Source organism: Ictidomys tridecemlineatus, unplaced genomic scaffold (genome assembly GCF_052094955.1).
Source record: "Ictidomys tridecemlineatus isolate mIctTri1 unplaced genomic scaffold, mIctTri1.hap1 Scaffold_87, whole genome shotgun sequence".
In the NCBI taxonomy this organism is placed as follows: domain Eukaryota; kingdom Metazoa; phylum Chordata; class Mammalia; order Rodentia; family Sciuridae; genus Ictidomys; species Ictidomys tridecemlineatus.
Window position 1 is genome coordinate 301,186 of NW_027526114.1, and position 17,970 is coordinate 319,155.

Consider the following 17,970-nt stretch of genomic DNA (forward strand, 5'->3'; position numbering starts at 1 on the left):
AATTTTAGCCTTTGATTGTTTCCAACTGAGTCCTGGCCTTGTTCCATATAGTAGAGAACAGCTGGTTGCCTATGGTAAACCCAGCAGTAAATGCCAAGCTAAAGACAGGATATAGAACACAGTGTTTGAAGAAAAAGTTAGATCTTCATTTGAACGATGTTGAAATTGTTCCTGCAGTTTAAGATGACACTGATTCCTAAGCTGATTGCAATTCACAATGGCTTTGCTTTTTATTTGTTTTATTTTTCTTAAAGCCAAACACCACTTATATTTCTCCCTTATATAATCTGTTCAATTATTAGCAATTATGAAATCCACCATACATCTTATAGGTATGCTATCTACCTTTCATGGGAAGGTCCCTCTGAACAGCAGTATGCTGAGTCATATGCTGTAGTCATTAGACTCCTTACATAAACTTGGACTTGGAAAAGGACACATTTCAGGAAAATCAGGATTTACATTTCCAGTAATGTTTTCATGGATTTGAATTTATAATTCATTTGTTTGCTAAATTAGGAGAGAAGCTTCACATGTAACCTCATACAAGTTTCATCTATAAAAACATGTCTTGTCTGGTGCCTCTCTGTTGAATGAATGAAGATACACCCCTGTATAGAGATTAAAAAAAAGAGAGAAATAAATAATACATGCAGTGATGATAACTCTGCACATTTTGACAGCAGTTTACAAAGTACTTTCACAGTATGACCTACTGGAAAGAAAAAATTGAATTTGGATTCAGAGAAATCTGTGTTTGCTTAGTGGATTTAGAGTTCACTACCAAAGTAATAAAATCAGTTTCTTTGTAATCGTCAGGGTTATTGCCTCATAAAGAGGATCATCTACCAACTAGTTCATCTTTCAGAATTGATGGGAGGATTGATTAGAATTAAATGAGACAAGGAAAGGGAAGGCATTGGCAAACTCAGTGCCCTGCTGTGGTTGATCAGCATCACATCACATCCTTTCTTGAATGTTGCACAAAGGAATGTAATTTCTCACGTAATAAAGATGGAAGTAAAAAGGCTTTGTATTTTTATCCTATCATAAGTAAATATTAAATATGCAAATACAATTTTCATACACTTTATTAAAAGAGGTATTATGAGGAGAAAATAAGATGAAATTTTTGGTAGGATAGTTTACAGAGAAGATAAATTAGCTAACTGGGGAGAAAATGAAGATATGCTATAAGAGTTCAAAATTATTTAGAGGTTAAGACCTGGAATCACAGAAAAAGTAACCTTAACTTCATCTCTGAGTTTCTGAATTATCTTTTTTTTTAACTAGTGAAATCTAGATCCAATAATCAAGCGCAGATTTCTCTAAATCCAAATATCACTTGATTTTCCTAGAAAAAACAAGAGTAAGAACTAGTGAGAAAGTAGATTACACTTTCAATCCACAAATATCTAAAAGTTTAGAAAAAGCTATCTAGTTGTCAAAATTTATGAGAGGCAAACTAGTAATCTAATTTACTGTTTAGGTATGCTTATTGTCTAAGTTTGAGTTAAATAATTTAAAATATAGATGTTAAGAAATGGGGAAGAATAAAGAAAAATGGAATGTGGTTGATTTATAAAAGATGTAAGAGTTATATTGCTGGAAAAAAAACTTGTTCAAAATTTGGGAACAAGGCAAGAATGACTGCATGTCTTTTCACTGCCTAACAGGCCTTGTAGGAACTACTTAATTTTCTAGGTGTCTGTCCCTTTGATTGGGGAACATATTCTGGAAAGCAACATGCTAATTTATTATTTTTTAAGTAAGATAGAAATACAAATTATTTCTGTCCTAAAGCAAAGACAATTCCAAGATATATGATTTTACTGCCTTATTGGAGTATAACTTAACAAAATGCTTTTAATATGATTTTTCCAGCTGAGTCTAAAAGTCTCTGTGCTTTAGATGCACTTTGAGTCATGCTATGGATTCTTCTATTTATGAATTAAACCACTGTGACTTATTCTGTTTTTGTATCTCACATTTTTAGCTTTTAAAAAAATTAACACTTTGGCATTTTATTAATTAACATGATCTGTATCTGTATGTTCTTTTCCCCAAATTTAAGAAAACAACAATAGGTAGATGTGGTGGTGCATGATTCTAATCTAACTACATAGAAACTGAGGCAGGAGAATTACAAAATCAACCCTAGCCTCAACAATGTATCAAGACCGTGTCTCAAAGGATTAAAAAAAAAGTCGGAGGAAGCAACTCAGTGGTAAAGTATCTCTGGGTTCAATCTCCAGTACCAAAACAAAACAAAAACAGATTGGACAATTCTCTGAGTTTTATAGAATTCAGTCTATATTTTGCATTTATACAATTATTTTTCTAACTTTTTTCACTCTGATCTTATCAACCTAATTGTTGATAAGCAGTAGCATTATAAACTAACTAAGTGAAGTAGGGAAGATAAAGTTATAAAAGTTTGATGATATTACATTTTAAATGTCACAAAGGATATCTCCATTAGAAAAGATATTAGAGTTTTTGATAAGATGGTACATAATAAAATCTAGTCTCCTTCCCCAAATCCCTACTCAGGAAATATTAAATATTTAAAAGGGGCTGTATACAAACTGATATAATAAAGGATTTTTTAATAAAGCAGAGAAACTTTTGAATTTAAAGAATGTTGTTTCTCAGTTAGTGCTAAGGGTATGGATAGCAAGAGGGATAAAAAGGGCAGAAAAGTGTCAGGAAAATCAGACAGGTAATAACTTTGGAGGGAAAAGAAAGGAAGAAATAGACATTGGTAATGGTTCAGGTTGGTAAATGTATTAAGGTTTTGCTGAGAAACAAAATTAATATGGTTTGTGTGTATGCGTGTAGAGTGAGACAGAGACAGAGACAAAGAGAGAGATTCAGAAAGGGAGAGAGGAAGAGAATGAGCAGGAAATAGATTTTTTTAAAAGAAATTGGCTCATGATTGTGGGGTTAGCAAGTCCAAACTCTGCAGGACAGAAAACAGGCTGGAGACGTCGGGAAAAATTTCATGATGTAGCTTGCATCTGAAGATATTCTGAAGGTGAATTCTTTCTTCAGGGACCTCAGGTTTTTTTTTCTTAAGAACTTCAGTGGAATGGATGAGGCCCGTCCATGTTATGGAGGGCAATCTGCTATATTCAAGGTTTGTAGATTTAAATGTCTGTGACCTAACCAAGTTGACACATGAAGTTATCCATCACTATGAGTTTAAGAAATCCATAAAGAAAACTACACATAAAAATTGTTCTTGGATTCTGGCTTCTGAATCAGCATGTAGGGAGCCTGAAAAATCATTTCTCTAGTTCAACAATTTTCCTTGATACATTAAAGAACTGAGATTACAGAGCAAACAGCACCAATAGTGGAAGAGACCAACAGATGGATGCAGAGCTCAAAGCTTAGTAGAGCCAAAACCTAAAGCAGAATACCATAGGAACCTGGGCCTGGGCAGGAAAATGTAATACATAATTGCCCATTTGCTGTTGGCTCAGGGAGGACAAGATTAAGAGATAAAAGCACAGAAAATGGCCAGTCTTAAGAGGTCATCAAAATTTTGTGAGTTTTACCTCCAGAAGCCTTATCATGTAATCCAAGTCAAGACAGGAGAAAATATCTTTGTGTGCTTCTGTGAGTATGTAGCCATTTTTAAATACATCTGGAGTAATTTTCCTTAACAAGATCAAATCTTCAAAGAAACTATTTTACCAGAGCCAAACCTTCAGAGTTTTAATAGAGATTAAGTGGTCTGGGGAAAGGAAAATACCAAACCCCAGCCAGCTGCAGTCTTCCTGTGTCCCCTAGAAGGGTAAAAAATGAGGCAACTGAGAAGCACTTTGAAGGTCACAGTCTAGGACACAGGCTCACTAAAGATGAGGCCCTAGGAAGGACTGCAGAATGCTTTCTCTCCCCTTCACCCCTCAACCGACATCAAAACTACTCCTATATAAAATCAGGTGAATACAATTGGGAAAAGTATGCTCATAGGATATTAAAAAAAATTCTAGAGAAACCCCAAAGAAAAAGGACCAGAGGGAAGTTCAGCCTCTGATATCTACAAACACAACCTAATCCCTAGCAGGAACATCTCAAAGGAAAGGCCTATTTATCTCAGTTGTTTTTATTCAGTGAATTATGTTTGGCCTGCAAAGAAACAAAGCAAAATAAAAACAAGACTTACTAAAATAACAAAATCACAGTTTAAAGAGACAGAGCATGCATCTGAATAAGACTTCAACATGGCAGAGATGTTGGAATTATCACACTGGGATTTTTCCTTTAGCTTAATTGATATAAAAATGACAAGTAAGTGTTGCATATATTTAGGGTACAAAACTGAACGATTTGATATACCTAAACATTAAGAAATGTTTAGCACAATTGTATTAACACACCTATCACTTCATACCATTATATTTTTGTGCATTTGGTGATAAGATCTATATTCAGCCAAATTTAAGTATATAACACAATATTATTAGCTATAGTCACCATGCTGTACATTAAGATCTCTAGAACTCAGTCATGTTATGACTGAAATTTGCTATCATTGAACAGCATCTCACCATTTTTCTCATTCCACTATTCTACTTTTCTTTTCTATGAGTTTTTGAATTCTACACATAAGTGAAATAATATATTTGTCTTCCTATGTCTGACTTATTTTACTCAGTATAATTTCTTCAAGTTTCATATATCTTGTAAAAATGGCAGGATTTCTTTTTTTCTGGCTCAGTAATATTCAAGTGTGTGTATATGCATGTGTGTGTATTTATCCATCAATTAATCAGCAGACACATTTACTGATACTTGTTATGCCTTGATTTTTTTTTTTTGACTAACAGCTATGTTAGTCAGTTTTTTATTACTGTGACAAAATACCCAACAAGATCAACTTAAAGGAGGAAATGTCTACCTCACAGTTTCAGAGATTTCAGTTCACAGTTGACTGGCTTCAAGGCAGAAACATCTCGGCACAAGAATGTGGAGGAAACCTGTTCACCTTATGGTGGCTGCAAACCAGAGAGAAAGACAGTGGTGGGGAGGGAGAGGGGCCAGAGACAAAATATATTCTTCTAGGATATGCTCACAGTGATCTCTTTCACAGACCTCCAACTAGGCCTCCCCTAGTGTTTCCACTACTTCCCAATAAATAATCCATTCAATCACATTTCCCTGAATGGATTAATCCACTATTTATATCATATGCCTCATGATTCAATTTATTCCCCAAAATCTCACTTTTGAACATTGCTGCAATTGAGACATAGAGTCAACATGGGAGCCTCTGAAGGACATTCTAGATATAAACCATAACAACTGCATACACTGGGAGTTTAAAACAACTATGATTAATATGAGGGTGCTAAAGGAAAAAGTGGGAAATATGCAAGAACAAATACATGCTAGGAACACAAGGATGGAAGTGCTAAGAAAGAAGCGAAAGGAAAAGCTAGAAAACAAAACCTAGTAATAGATGCCTTTGATGGACTCATCAATAGACTGGATACAAGAGAGGGAAGAATCATGGGACTAAAGCAGTGTCAATAAAATTGTAAATAATCATAATTGAGGAAATATAAAAGTAGAATATATATTTCACATCAACTGAATAAAATCCAATATATGAAGAATAAAACAAAAAAAGTAAATAAGGGTTATAAAAATATAAAAAAATATAGTACAAATGAGTGCTAATTACATATATATTACTTAAGTTTACAATGAACATATTATCAGATAGACAAACTTTTATTAAATTATTCAGAAATCCTGACTAAAAGAAACTTAAAATATATATGGAAAGTTTAAAAAAATCAGTGTTAAAAATACAAGTAATTGAATCTTGAATAATTGAATTTTAAAATGTAGAAAAGATAGTGTCTTAAATAAATGGTACTGGCATAATGGAATGGCCATAATGCAGAAGATTGCATTTGAACTTTTCTTTTCACACTGTATAAGTCAACTCAAAGGGATCAAAAACTTTAACCTAAGATGGACGTCAAACTCTGAAACAAATAGGGGAGAACTCTTCAAAATATTGGAACAGGTTATCATTTCCTGGAAAAGCACAGGAAACCAAAGCAGAACTAGACAACTGGGATTGATTCAGACTTAAAGCTTCTGTACATCAAAGGAAACAACCAAAAGAGTGGAGAAATAGCCTATAGAATGGGAGAAACATATTTGCCAACAATTCATCTGACAGACGGTTAAGTTCCAGAATATATAAAGAACTTAAAAAACTCATCAAGACAAAACAAAAGACAATTAAAAATGGATGCGGAGGAAAGGGAGCTTTTATTCACTGTTGGTTGAAATGTAACTTGGTACAGCCACTATGGAAAACAGTATGGAGATTCCACAAAAATACTAAAATAGAAGTACCATATGATCTAGTTATCCCACTTCTGGGTATATATCCAAAGAAAATACAGCCAGCATACAAAAGAGGTACCTTTATGCCTACATTTTTTGCAGCATTATTTAAACAAGCTAAGATTTGTAATCAGCCTAGTGCCCATCAACATATGAATGTATAAAGAAATATGGTAAATATTCATGTTGGAATATTATTATTCAGCCATAATGAATTATTGAATTCTGTCATTTGCAGCACAGTGGATGAAACTGGAGGACATCATATAAGGAAAAGAAGCCAGACATGGAAAGACATTTTCTCTCTCTTATGTGGAAACGAACCACAACAAACAAACAAACATAGACCTGAAAGGAGAATAGTGGTTAATAGGGATTAGGATGGGTGTTGAGGTGGGGGTAAGGGTGGAGAAAATGCATGTGAATATGAGTAATGTGTATACATTATGGAAATGTCACAGTAAATTCTATTACTATGTACAGTTAATGCCTATTAATAAAAATAGATACAAAAAGAAATGATACAATAAATAAAATCATTTGTACTTTTGATAGCAGTTAAAATTTAATAAAGGTATACAGTAATTTTTCAAAATGCAATGTAAATTTACTAAAACTTATAGTAATCCTGAAAAAAAGTATTTCTTACCCTATTAGATGTGACTACCTATCTCAAAGTGACTGTAATGAAACCAACAGGGTCCTGGAAGAGAGACTGACAAATATTCTGTTCAGATATAATGAAAAGCTAGAGATAGGTGGAACCTCTCAACAGTATAAAGAAGAAGAAATTGTTTAAGAGATAATGTTAGAGATAAAATGCCAAAGGTAATTTAAAAATATATATAGGATAGTATCCTTGTGACCTTAAGATGGGAGAGGAAAATGTCTTAAAAATCACAAAAGTACAAATTATAAGGCAAAGAATTCATCCAAAATAAGAATGTTTTCCCATTATAGGATGACAGGAACAAAGTTACAAATCTGGGAGAACAGATTTCACCATGTAAAGCACTGTGAAATAAGAATCTAGAATATTTAAGGAAATTCATATAAAGAAGAAAATGGTGGAAAATTCCATAAAAATAGGTAAACTGTAAAAAGGGCCTTCAGTGGTTTTTCTCTTCCACTAGTACTCTAAGAATTGCAAGTTGAAGTACTAATGAAGCACCATTTTATACCCATCCCATCAAGAGGGACAAAGAGAGAGTTTGCATATTTGCAAAGACAGGCATATCACTTATTATTCAATCTGATAAACCACAAAGAGAGTGATATTAAATGACATACTATTATATATAGGGTTTTGATCTAACGCAACTGCAGGCAATGATTAATCAGTCAATAAGAAGCTACAGTTGGTTTCTGCCTCTATGTGGACATGAAGAGAAGGCAGTCAGGAAGGGAAGATGGATTTCTATGTAAAGGAGTGCAAGAATTAATTGAAACCTCAGGAATGGAACAAACTGGAAAATGTTTTGATCTCATATGGCCCCCAAACCTCTGACTTTGATGCTGCTGAGAATGCACCTGACTCAGGAATCAAGGGGCTAAAGAAGGACATCTGGGAGCTGGAGGAACTGTGGACCAGTTGTTTCCCCCACAGCCCCCACAGAGACAGATTGCAATCCACAGCAGTGTGGGAGAGATGCAGCAGTGTCTGGTTCCATTTCCCTGACCTTGGGAGCATCAGATAGTATGGCTTCTGTGGTTCTTGTGCTTCTCCCAAATCATGCAAATAGTCTTTTGTGACCTACATCAAGCCAGAACAATGCAGGAAGAAATTCTGGGAAATACAATTCTACCTTAGCTAAGATGATCCAATATATCTCCCCACAGGCCACTCCTTGCCTACTTGGCATTCATATGCATCTCTTTTAAATGTAGTTATTTTAATTCCTAAATAATGACAACAGAAAATTCATGCCCTTGCCAAATAAAATGCAATTATCCTTCTTACACCTAAAATATGCAACCCTCCCCTTAACAGAGGTCACACTCTCCCTTACCTGTCTTCCGGTGATATTCATTTGTCTTTAAGCTGAGTCACATTCCCCTTTAATAACTTATAATTTAAATAACAAGATATAATGTTAACTATCATTAACATATTTCAAATAGAGTAGGAAAAAAGCATACTGGTTGTCTCTTCAGTCAGTCATATGGACATAACTGGTATTTATTTTACCTGTGCTATCTACTATTTTCCTTTAGTAAGCAACTTGGCTAGTTTTAGTTCCTTGCTTGATGGAATAACAAAACCTTCATTCTTGGAGATTATGAGTCATTAATAGTTCCTCTTACATTAGGTTTGTTGCAGTTTACCATTGACTTTAATCACAAGGTCATGTGAGTAATGAAAGTGATTCAGGGGATCTCCTGCATTCCAGATAATGCTCATTATTATCCTCATTTTTAGCAACCCCGTCTCCCTAGGTATTCTGGATCAATTACCCCAGAAGGACATTTAAGGTGTCCATTTACCTGACACCAAAACTGAGTATTCAGAAGGCCATTCCAATGTTCTTTTATACCAGAAGCTTCAGATGATGGGGAATGTGAAAAGATCAGAAAACTCCATGACTTTGAGTTCCTCATCTCACTTTACCTGGTAGCTGTTGGTTGTTTTGGGTTGAATCAATGCTGTGTGGGAAAAAACAAACAAACAAACAAAAGACAAAATAACAGTAAAAAAGGCATTCCATAAATTTATGTCTAATAGTTTGGGCAGAAACATTATGGGAACAAAAGGCAAATACATATCCAGAGTGAGTATCTCTTCCAGTAAGGTCAAAAGCTTTCACATTTCTTGACAGAACTGGTCCTACATAATCAATCTGATGGCAGGTGAGTGACTGATTTCCCAAGAACTGGTGCCTTAGTAGGGAATTATACTTGGATTTTGTTGTCAGCATATTGAACACATCACAGCAGCTGAAGATAATCAGCCTAGATATGGAAGTCTGTGTTGCAAAATCCCCATCTTTGTCAACAAATCTCTGTACCTTGAGTGTCAGGTAAGGACAGATTAGATGGAAACTCACTGACAGATGTCCACAGAATGAGCGATTCCATTCACCTTATTAGTTTTTGCTTAAATTTATTTTTAATGATCATTTACAATGGCATAAATATCTTCAAACTCTGTGACCATCTGCATACATCTTTCTACAATCTTTTTACCAATTTCCCCATGTATATATTCCATGTTTCTGACAATTAGCCAAATCATTAGCCACTGCCAACCACTCTAACTGAAAGGGTAAAGTTTCTAAGCTGGAAAGCTTGAATGTAAAAGATTAGGTATTATTAAATTCCTCTGTTACACCCAGAACCTGAAATTCCTGAGATAGTTAAAACAACGCCCTACTGGCCATTTAGCCTAGGGCCCTGTTCAGTTCGTCACAGGGCCCGAACCAATCAGTTTGAATGTGTAACCCGCTTACGAATGAACAATCACCCCCCCACACGCGAATGTGCCAATCATGTCTCAGAGTTGTTGTTCAATTTCCCCGCGCCTCATGATGATTTGTTCTGATGTATGCAAAGCCCACAGCCCCCTCCAAAAAGTGTACTTAAGCTCTGCTTGACCTTTGCTCTGGGCTCTGGGCTGCTCTCCCTCCTTGAGTGAGCACAGAGTCCCAGCGCACTGGAATGGATCCCCAATAAATATCCCCTTTTGCCAATTGCATGGAGTCAGTCTCTTGGGTGGTCTCTCCCTCCGACGTTTCGCCAGACCCTTACATAACATCTAGGCAAAATACAAAAGCAAGTTCATTGTTCAATATTATGTCTATAATTTCAAGTTTGATCTATCAAATCAAATTAGAGTGATCAAAATACCCCCCAAAATAATTTTAAGGATATTGAAAAACTTATTCTGAAGATGACTCATAACAGACAAATTAATACTAGAGAAAAACAAAGTCAGACAACTAATATTACCTGATTTAAAGACACAATTACAAATCCACATTAATCAAAACACCATGGCATTGGTGAAAGAATAAGCAAATAATCTTTTTTAATAAGTGATGATAAAACAAATGGGTATTCACATACACACACACACACACAAAAATGAAAAGTAAATCTTGGCCCTGACATAATATTTCACAAAAACATTAATTCAAAGTGGTTCACAGTACTAAATATAAAATTAAAAAACTTCTGAAAGAGAACATACAAGAAAGTCTAGGTAACCTTGAATTTGCTGATATTTTTAGATATAACACCAAAAAGCACAATCCATAAAAAATTGATAAATTGGATTTTAGTAAATTTAAACAACTTCTGGTATAGCTGTTGCCTAGCATGTGTGAAGTTCTGAATTCAATAATAAGCACTGCAAAACAAAACAAGAAGATTTTGATTTTACAAAAGACATAAAGAGAAACCAAAGCCTAGGAGAAAATCTTTGGAAAAACAGATATCTCATAAAGAATGAGTCCACAAACGCACAAATAACTCTTAAAACACAATGTTAAGGACAAAAAGGCAAAGTATCTGTACAGACATCTCAACAAAAAAGATATCCATACAGCAAAGCATTAAGTATATGAAAAGGTGCTCAATATAATAAGACATTAAGACATTACACATTAGAAACAATGACTAATACTCACCCTTTAAAATGTCTAAAATCCAAAACACTGGCAACAAGTTCTAAGAAGATATGGAGAAAGAGGATTTCTCATTCATTACTAGTGGAAAAGCAGAATTGTTATAACCGCTTTGAAAGACAGTTTGGCAGTTTCTCTGTGTTTGTGGTGCTGAGGATAGAACCCAAGTCCTCATGCATGCCAGGCAAGTGATCTATCATTGAGCTATATCCCTAGCCCAGGGAAGTTTTTTATAAGCCAAACACAGTTTAACCATATGATCCAGTAATTTTCTTCCTAGGTATTTATTCAAATGTGTTGAAAACTACACAAAAACCTACAGATAAATGTTTTAAATCACTGTATTCATAATCTCCTAAAACTGGAAGAAACTAAGATGTTTATAAAAAGCAAATGAATAAACAAACTGGTATTTCGATGCAATGAAATATTACTCAATGATAAAAATGTGAGTTGTAAAACCATAAAAAGACAAAAAGGAGTGTTAAATGCATATTGAGGAGTCCAGCTCTAGGACAAAATGATATGTGTTCTCTTTCGGCCTTGACCTGTATAACCTGCTACAAAGGCTATACTTGGCCAACCTCTTGCTATACTTGAACAAAGTTTGGGAAAGCTTTGTTCTACACACCAGACTTGGTTCAAAATCAAAAAGGATTAGCTATGGGATCAAACCCTTCACCTCTTACCTGCTCTGATACATATCTTCATTCCTAGCCCAAATGCCTTTGCCATGACCACCTTATTGGTGATGCTTGAAAATATTTCTCCATTCTCACTCAGTAGCATCCAGTACTTTCCCACTCCTAATCTGTTCCTTCTCCCAACTCTCCCCACCAGGTCCATAAAACAGCAAGAGCCTTTTCCTTAGGATAGCCTTGGCACTGAGGTGATTCTCCTATCTGCACTTATAAATTTGACCTTCACCCAGCACCATTCCATAGGGTAAAATGTCACATTGAGAGAACTGGTACCTTTTTCTGTTTAACCTCTTGCTTATACATTGCAGTCAGAAATGAAGGCTTACCAGTTACTATAATTTTGGCTTGTTGTCTTAATGGACCACATCAGCATCTGGCAGTTCAGTTCTTTCCAACTCAGCTCTTGACATATTGTTTAGCAGAAGAAGCCAATCTGGAAAGGCTAGCATATAGTCCCACCAACTGTGTGATATCTTGGAAAGGAATAACTAGAGATAGTAAAATTTCAGTGATTGCCAAGGGTTCAAGGCAAGCAGGTGCATAGGTGGAACTTAGGGGATTTTTAAGGCAATAAAATTATTCTGCAAAATACTATTATGATGAATACAGAATATTATACATTTGTCCAAACCACAGAAGTATGTAACACAAAGAGTTAACCCTAATGTAGACTATGGAATTTGGTGAATAATAATGTATCAGTACTAGTTTACCTGTTGTAACAAATGTAGTGATGTTCAAATGTACTAATGTAAGATGTGAATAATAGGGTAAATGATAGGAAAAGAGTAAGGAAAGAGGGAGAATGTTATAAGGAAATTCTTTAAACTATCTCCTTAAATAACTAAAATCCTAAAAATGTAACTAAAAAGAAAATCTACTAAATAAAAAATGATACTTACTGAGAAAATTTTCCATCACTACTATCCTTCAGTGATACCCTGGTAGGAATATAGCACTGGATTTGCTGCCAGGCCATATTTAATTTTCTTAGTCATTAGTCATAGGAGATTCCCTTTAAGAAAACAGTTATAGATTAAGGGGGAGGAACTATGTGGTATGTGTATGGGCCATGGGCACCTCTGCCATTTATTCATACAACTTACTTAAGCCCATCTCAGATATATGACTTCCATTTGATCATGGCAAGCTACTGGAAACACAACTTCTTGACTCCACAGGTCAGAAAATCCCCAGTTTACAATGAACATCCCAGGTCATGTAGTCACCTGTCAATCCATCATTAAACATATGTCTCTAGTGAACCAATAGTGAGATCTAGTAACAAAACAAAAGATTTTTAAAGCTATTTTTTAAGGGAGAATAGTTGGCAGATACAGAAATTTGTCACATATCTTGACATGCTCCAGATCAATGGGCTCCTACAAATTTACAAACAGGACACACCCCTCATTTTTGTGGAATTTATTTCTAAGCATTCAATATTCTAGAAAAATTGTGTCAGATCAGGGGTTCAATGTTTATCTCTGGCTGACAAGATAAATATTCAAAGGCACATGTAGCCAGATATGTCCTGTAAGTGGGCATCCATGTCATTGTACCCATGGGAAGGCTGTGTCTCTGCCACTATACCCATTCCAGCCATGTAACCTTCATAGTGGTTCTGGGGTGGCTAATGACAAATGTTGAATAATGTCAATTAGTTGAGATATTTTGCCTACTCACTCAGTGACACTTTCCTGGTGGGTGTTCAAAGATGACCTGAAAATTTTAATCTTTGTGCTCCTTTAAGTCCATTTATATGTCCATACTTCTTACTTCCCTGTTATACATCTAATCCTTTTCCTTTCAAGTCTCAAATCAGACAACCAGGCCATTAACCACTGCTTATGAAAGTCTGTATTTTCTCATTCTAAGCTTGTTTTCCTTCTACACAAAGTAATAAACCAGGTGCCCTGCTTGAAGTTCTGCCCTTTGGGAGCCACTATCCATTTTTAGCTTGTACCCATGTTCTCAGCAAAACCATCTGGAGGCCAAGTTAAGCATTTTCCTCCCCTTTCAGCTGCTTTTACCACTCAGCTACAGCTACTGATTTTTAGCAAGTCCTACTACTTCTGTTTTGGCCATACTTATTTTTATTCTCTCTGTGTTTGTGTGTGTGTGTGTGTGTGTGTGTGTGTGTGTGTGTGTGTGTGTGTGTGGAGGGGATATTCTGATTCTTAGATTGTTAAAGATGATTCTCATGGAATAAGTTTTTACTTTTACTATACTGTTTAGACTATTGGCTTTCAGAAGGAGTTTAGCTGATGTAAATACTACAATGATAGTGAAATCTCATTGCTATTTTAGTTTTAGAAATTCATTTGCCAGAATCCATGAAAAAGAAGATTGGTTCTTAATTGCTTTATAGTTATATCAAAGGCAATCAAAGTATAGATGGAGACTTCATAAGGCTAGAATCATGTTACAAATGCTTATATCTTCTGTGAATTATTATAGAACTTTAGGGCCTCTAATTCTATTCTGAGTGTATAAAATATGTCTATTCCCCAATATTTTAGGGATTACATACTCTGGATAAGAGAGCAATATGTTTCTGAAATTTACAGTTTACTAATTAGGTATCATAGACACTTCAACAATGATTTCATATTATAATTTCATTTTTACAAAGCAATTGTAAATTAAATGAAATCCAGATGTCAAATAGTAGGAATACTTTTCAAATGTCAATATTTTGCTTAGTTCTGTCATTGACTTATTTTAAATTCAAAAAAGATATGCAATTTCATTTTAAATTTCATGAGCATTCTCTATTGTGTTTTTATAATATCAATGGTTCAGACATTTTACCACGAATCATTTATTTTTTAATCATATAATGTAGACAGAGTTTCATGGAAAGAGATCTATTCATTCACACATTCAATAAAATAATGCAATTTTAAAAGTTATTGAGAAGGCAAAAGCAAAGCAAGTATAGTTTGCTTTCAAGGAATATAAAGGTGAAATTCATATAAACAAATAAATAATTAGAAGCAATATATTGACTACTGTGCTGCTAGTACTCTACCCACACATACCCTACTTATTTACCTCCCAATTCAATCCTGACCCTGGCCTTCTCACTTGTTAGTTCTGAAACACTAACCATGCTGGTCCTTGAAGAAATCCAGCATGCTATTACCTCAGGGATGGTATCAGGGAGCTTGTATATAAAAATAGAACTATCACAAGATAAGGCATTACAGGGCTCAAAGATTTTGAGAAAAATGAAATACCTTTTGACTAAGAGAGTAATCGGGTCAAAGCTAAATCCTGTGCTATGTTGCTGAAGGAGCTTGGGATTTGGAATCTGAAAGCCTAGATTTTAGTTTGGGGCAAGCCAGTTCTCAAGTTTTAGTTTTCTATTTTATAAACTAAGCTGCACCCCCATCTATAACTTTTGGACAGTATATATTATATGATTCCTAAAATCTCTCCTGAAATATGTTTATGATTAAATATATCAATTTTTGTAATGTGTTTTCATATTTTCTTTACTTTTTTGTATATATTTGTGAATCTTTTAAAATGTATATCTTATATTCTTTATGTTACTCTCTTCAAAATTTGAAATTTAATTTCCCTTTTCTTTATACAGGAATAGATGTAGTAGTTGACTTAGGTTAGAATAGAATGTGACATAAATAATGGCATGCGAGATGAGAGGAGGTCACAAAGCTGTGTGACTCCCTCCTTGCTCTCTCTTTCTTGGATCAATTACCCTAGAGAAGCCAGATATTGTGTTGTAAGGATCATCACATAGCACTATAGTGATGTCCATGCAACAAAGAGCTGAGAGGAACCAGTTAATAGATAATGAGAAACTGAGATTTTTGCTAACAACAATGTTACACTTTTTAAGAGTATACTTCATTTTCAGTCAAGAATTCAGATGACTTCAGTCTGGATGTACAACTTAAGAGCAACCTCAGAAAAGTTGTTAGCCAAAAATATCCAGCTAAGCAGTTTTTAAATCACAGTCCAGAGTAAGTGTGAGATAATAAATGTTTGAGTAACTAAGTTTTTGACAGTCTGTTACACAGCAATAGATAACCATCATACAATTATAAGTTTGCAGATATTTCTACTTTCTAGAAAGACCACTGAATTCTGACATTCAGAATTACTGTTAAGAAGCCATTGCCACACTAATTTTTATACCAATATTGAAAGTTTATTCTTTACTTTGGCATGGTTTAAAGATATTGTTTTATTTTTAAAGTTTGAATATTATGTGTTTAGATGTGAATTACTGATATATACACTATTTGCAAATTGTTGAATTTTTTGAATTGTTGGATTAATACTTTTATATTCTAATTGTCTATCATATCTTTTTTTGTGAATTATGATATATTAGAGGGTGTATGACTCAAGTTTCTTTCACTTAATGAAATCCTTGAGATAATTACAAAGAGAAAAGATTTATTTTGAGTCATAGTTTTGGAGATTCTAGTCTGAGACTTGGTGGACCCATTTCTTGTGGCCTCTAATAAGATTGCAGGGTGGCAATGATGGGAACACAAGGCAAAGCAAACTGCTTACCTCATGCCTAGAAAGCAAAAGAGAAGGAGGAAGAGGTCATGGTTTCACTTCACCTTCAAAGGCATGCCTCAGTGAAGTAATGGCCTACCATTAGGTCCTACCTCCTAAAGTTCCCACCAGCTTCCAAAAGGACCACCCTGGTGACTAATCCTGTAACACTAGAGCCTTTGGGCAACACTAGTGCAAAGCAGAGCAGATGGTATTCTAACTTCCATGTCTTTTGTCACCTTTTAAAAAATAAGATTTATCTCTGTTCATGAATGGTTTGGATCCTTTCTTTAGATTTATCTTCTAGGTTAACTATTTCTTTTTAAATGTGCTTAGTCCAGTGCTATACCATTCATCTGCGACTTAATGTAAATTGTTTTATTTTTATCTTAAGTCATCTAGTTCCTTTATGGACTTACCTGGTCAATCTTTAGTTTGTCTTTAAAACTACTTCTACTTTCTTTTGAAGCATACACATGCTTGCTTTATTATTACTGATAATTTTACTTGAGTTTTTTTGCAGACCATATTGTGGCATTTGATTTTTTTCTCTCTTCCATACTTAATTAAACATAATATTTTTATTATAAATACACGTTTCTTGAATGTTTATTAATAGGAATTATTTATTGGTTGCATGGTAGGAAGTTCTCAAATATATTGATTCTCTGTTGGTAGTTGTATAAGATAAAGATTGACAGATTTATAAAAAAAATAATTCAGGAAAGAAGTATGTGCACAAATCCTCAAATGGTTGTCAAACATGAAATTTGTTTAACAATGTTTTTTTTTAATATAGTATCTAAGTATTTAGAAAGGTTGATTTTTTTATTATGTTAATCAGCCTCATTTTTAGCCAAATTACTGTAGGAGTCATATCACAAGTAAAATATCTATAATGCTGGTATACACTTGGTTTTCAGAGTTGCTATAACAAATTAAAGCAGTCCCCAATTAAACACACTGGAATGTGTTTCAAGACCACTTGTGGGTTCCTGAAACCAAACCAGATAAACATTATGTTTTTTCTTATACATACCTAGGTCAAAATTCAACTTATAAGTTAGCAAAGACTCCTAAGAGATTAACACCAATAATAAAATATAACAATAACAATTTTAACAGTATATTGAAGTAAAAGTTATTTAAAACTTATTAATTATTTATTTCTGGAATTTCCATTTAATATCTTGGGACCACAGTTGATTATAGGCAACTGAAACTGTGGAAATAAAACTGCAGATAAGGGGAAAATATGTGCCAGGTATTCAGTGGCTTAAAACAACAGAACTTTATTTTCTATTACTTCTAGATGCTAGAAGTCCAAACTCAAGGTGTTTATAGACCCCACACTTACTCTGAAAACTCTGAAGTAGCTTATTCCCTTGCTTTTTGTAGTTTTTGGTGACACCTGTTTCTGACAGCTTCACTCCAGTCACTGCTTTATTCACATAGCTCTCTTCCTTCTGTCTGTGTTTTTTACTCCTTTATAAGGACAACAGTCAAAAGATTAAGGGTCACTTTAATTCAGGATAAACTCAGCTTCCTTACATTTAATAAAACGCTTTTTCAAATAAGAGCATATCCTGTGAATACAAGGGGTCTCAGATCTGAGCATAAATTTAATAGCTCAGAACTCATATTTCAGCCCAGCATGGACATTAGTGGATGATACAAATGATTTAAAACTGAGGAGCTCTTCTCATCAAAGCTGAGCCATACAACTTCACATT

At 34.4% G+C, this 17,970-nt stretch overlaps 1 protein-coding gene across 1 annotated transcript in view; it reads right to left on the reverse strand.

Moving 5' to 3' along the window:
* The window catches only part of LOC144374771 (adhesion G-protein coupled receptor V1-like), a 73,033-nt gene extending 62,829 nt beyond the window's left edge, over positions 1-10,204 (reverse strand). Inside the window, exons 1-2 of the mRNA XM_078037508.1 lie at positions 9,967-10,204; positions 8,860-9,018 (exon numbers count right to left, since the gene is read on the reverse strand). The gene's annotated coding sequence lies outside the window, so the exon portion shown is untranslated. The remainder of the gene's footprint in view (positions 1-8,859; positions 9,019-9,966) is intronic.
* Positions 10,205-17,970: the final 7,766 nt, after the last annotated feature.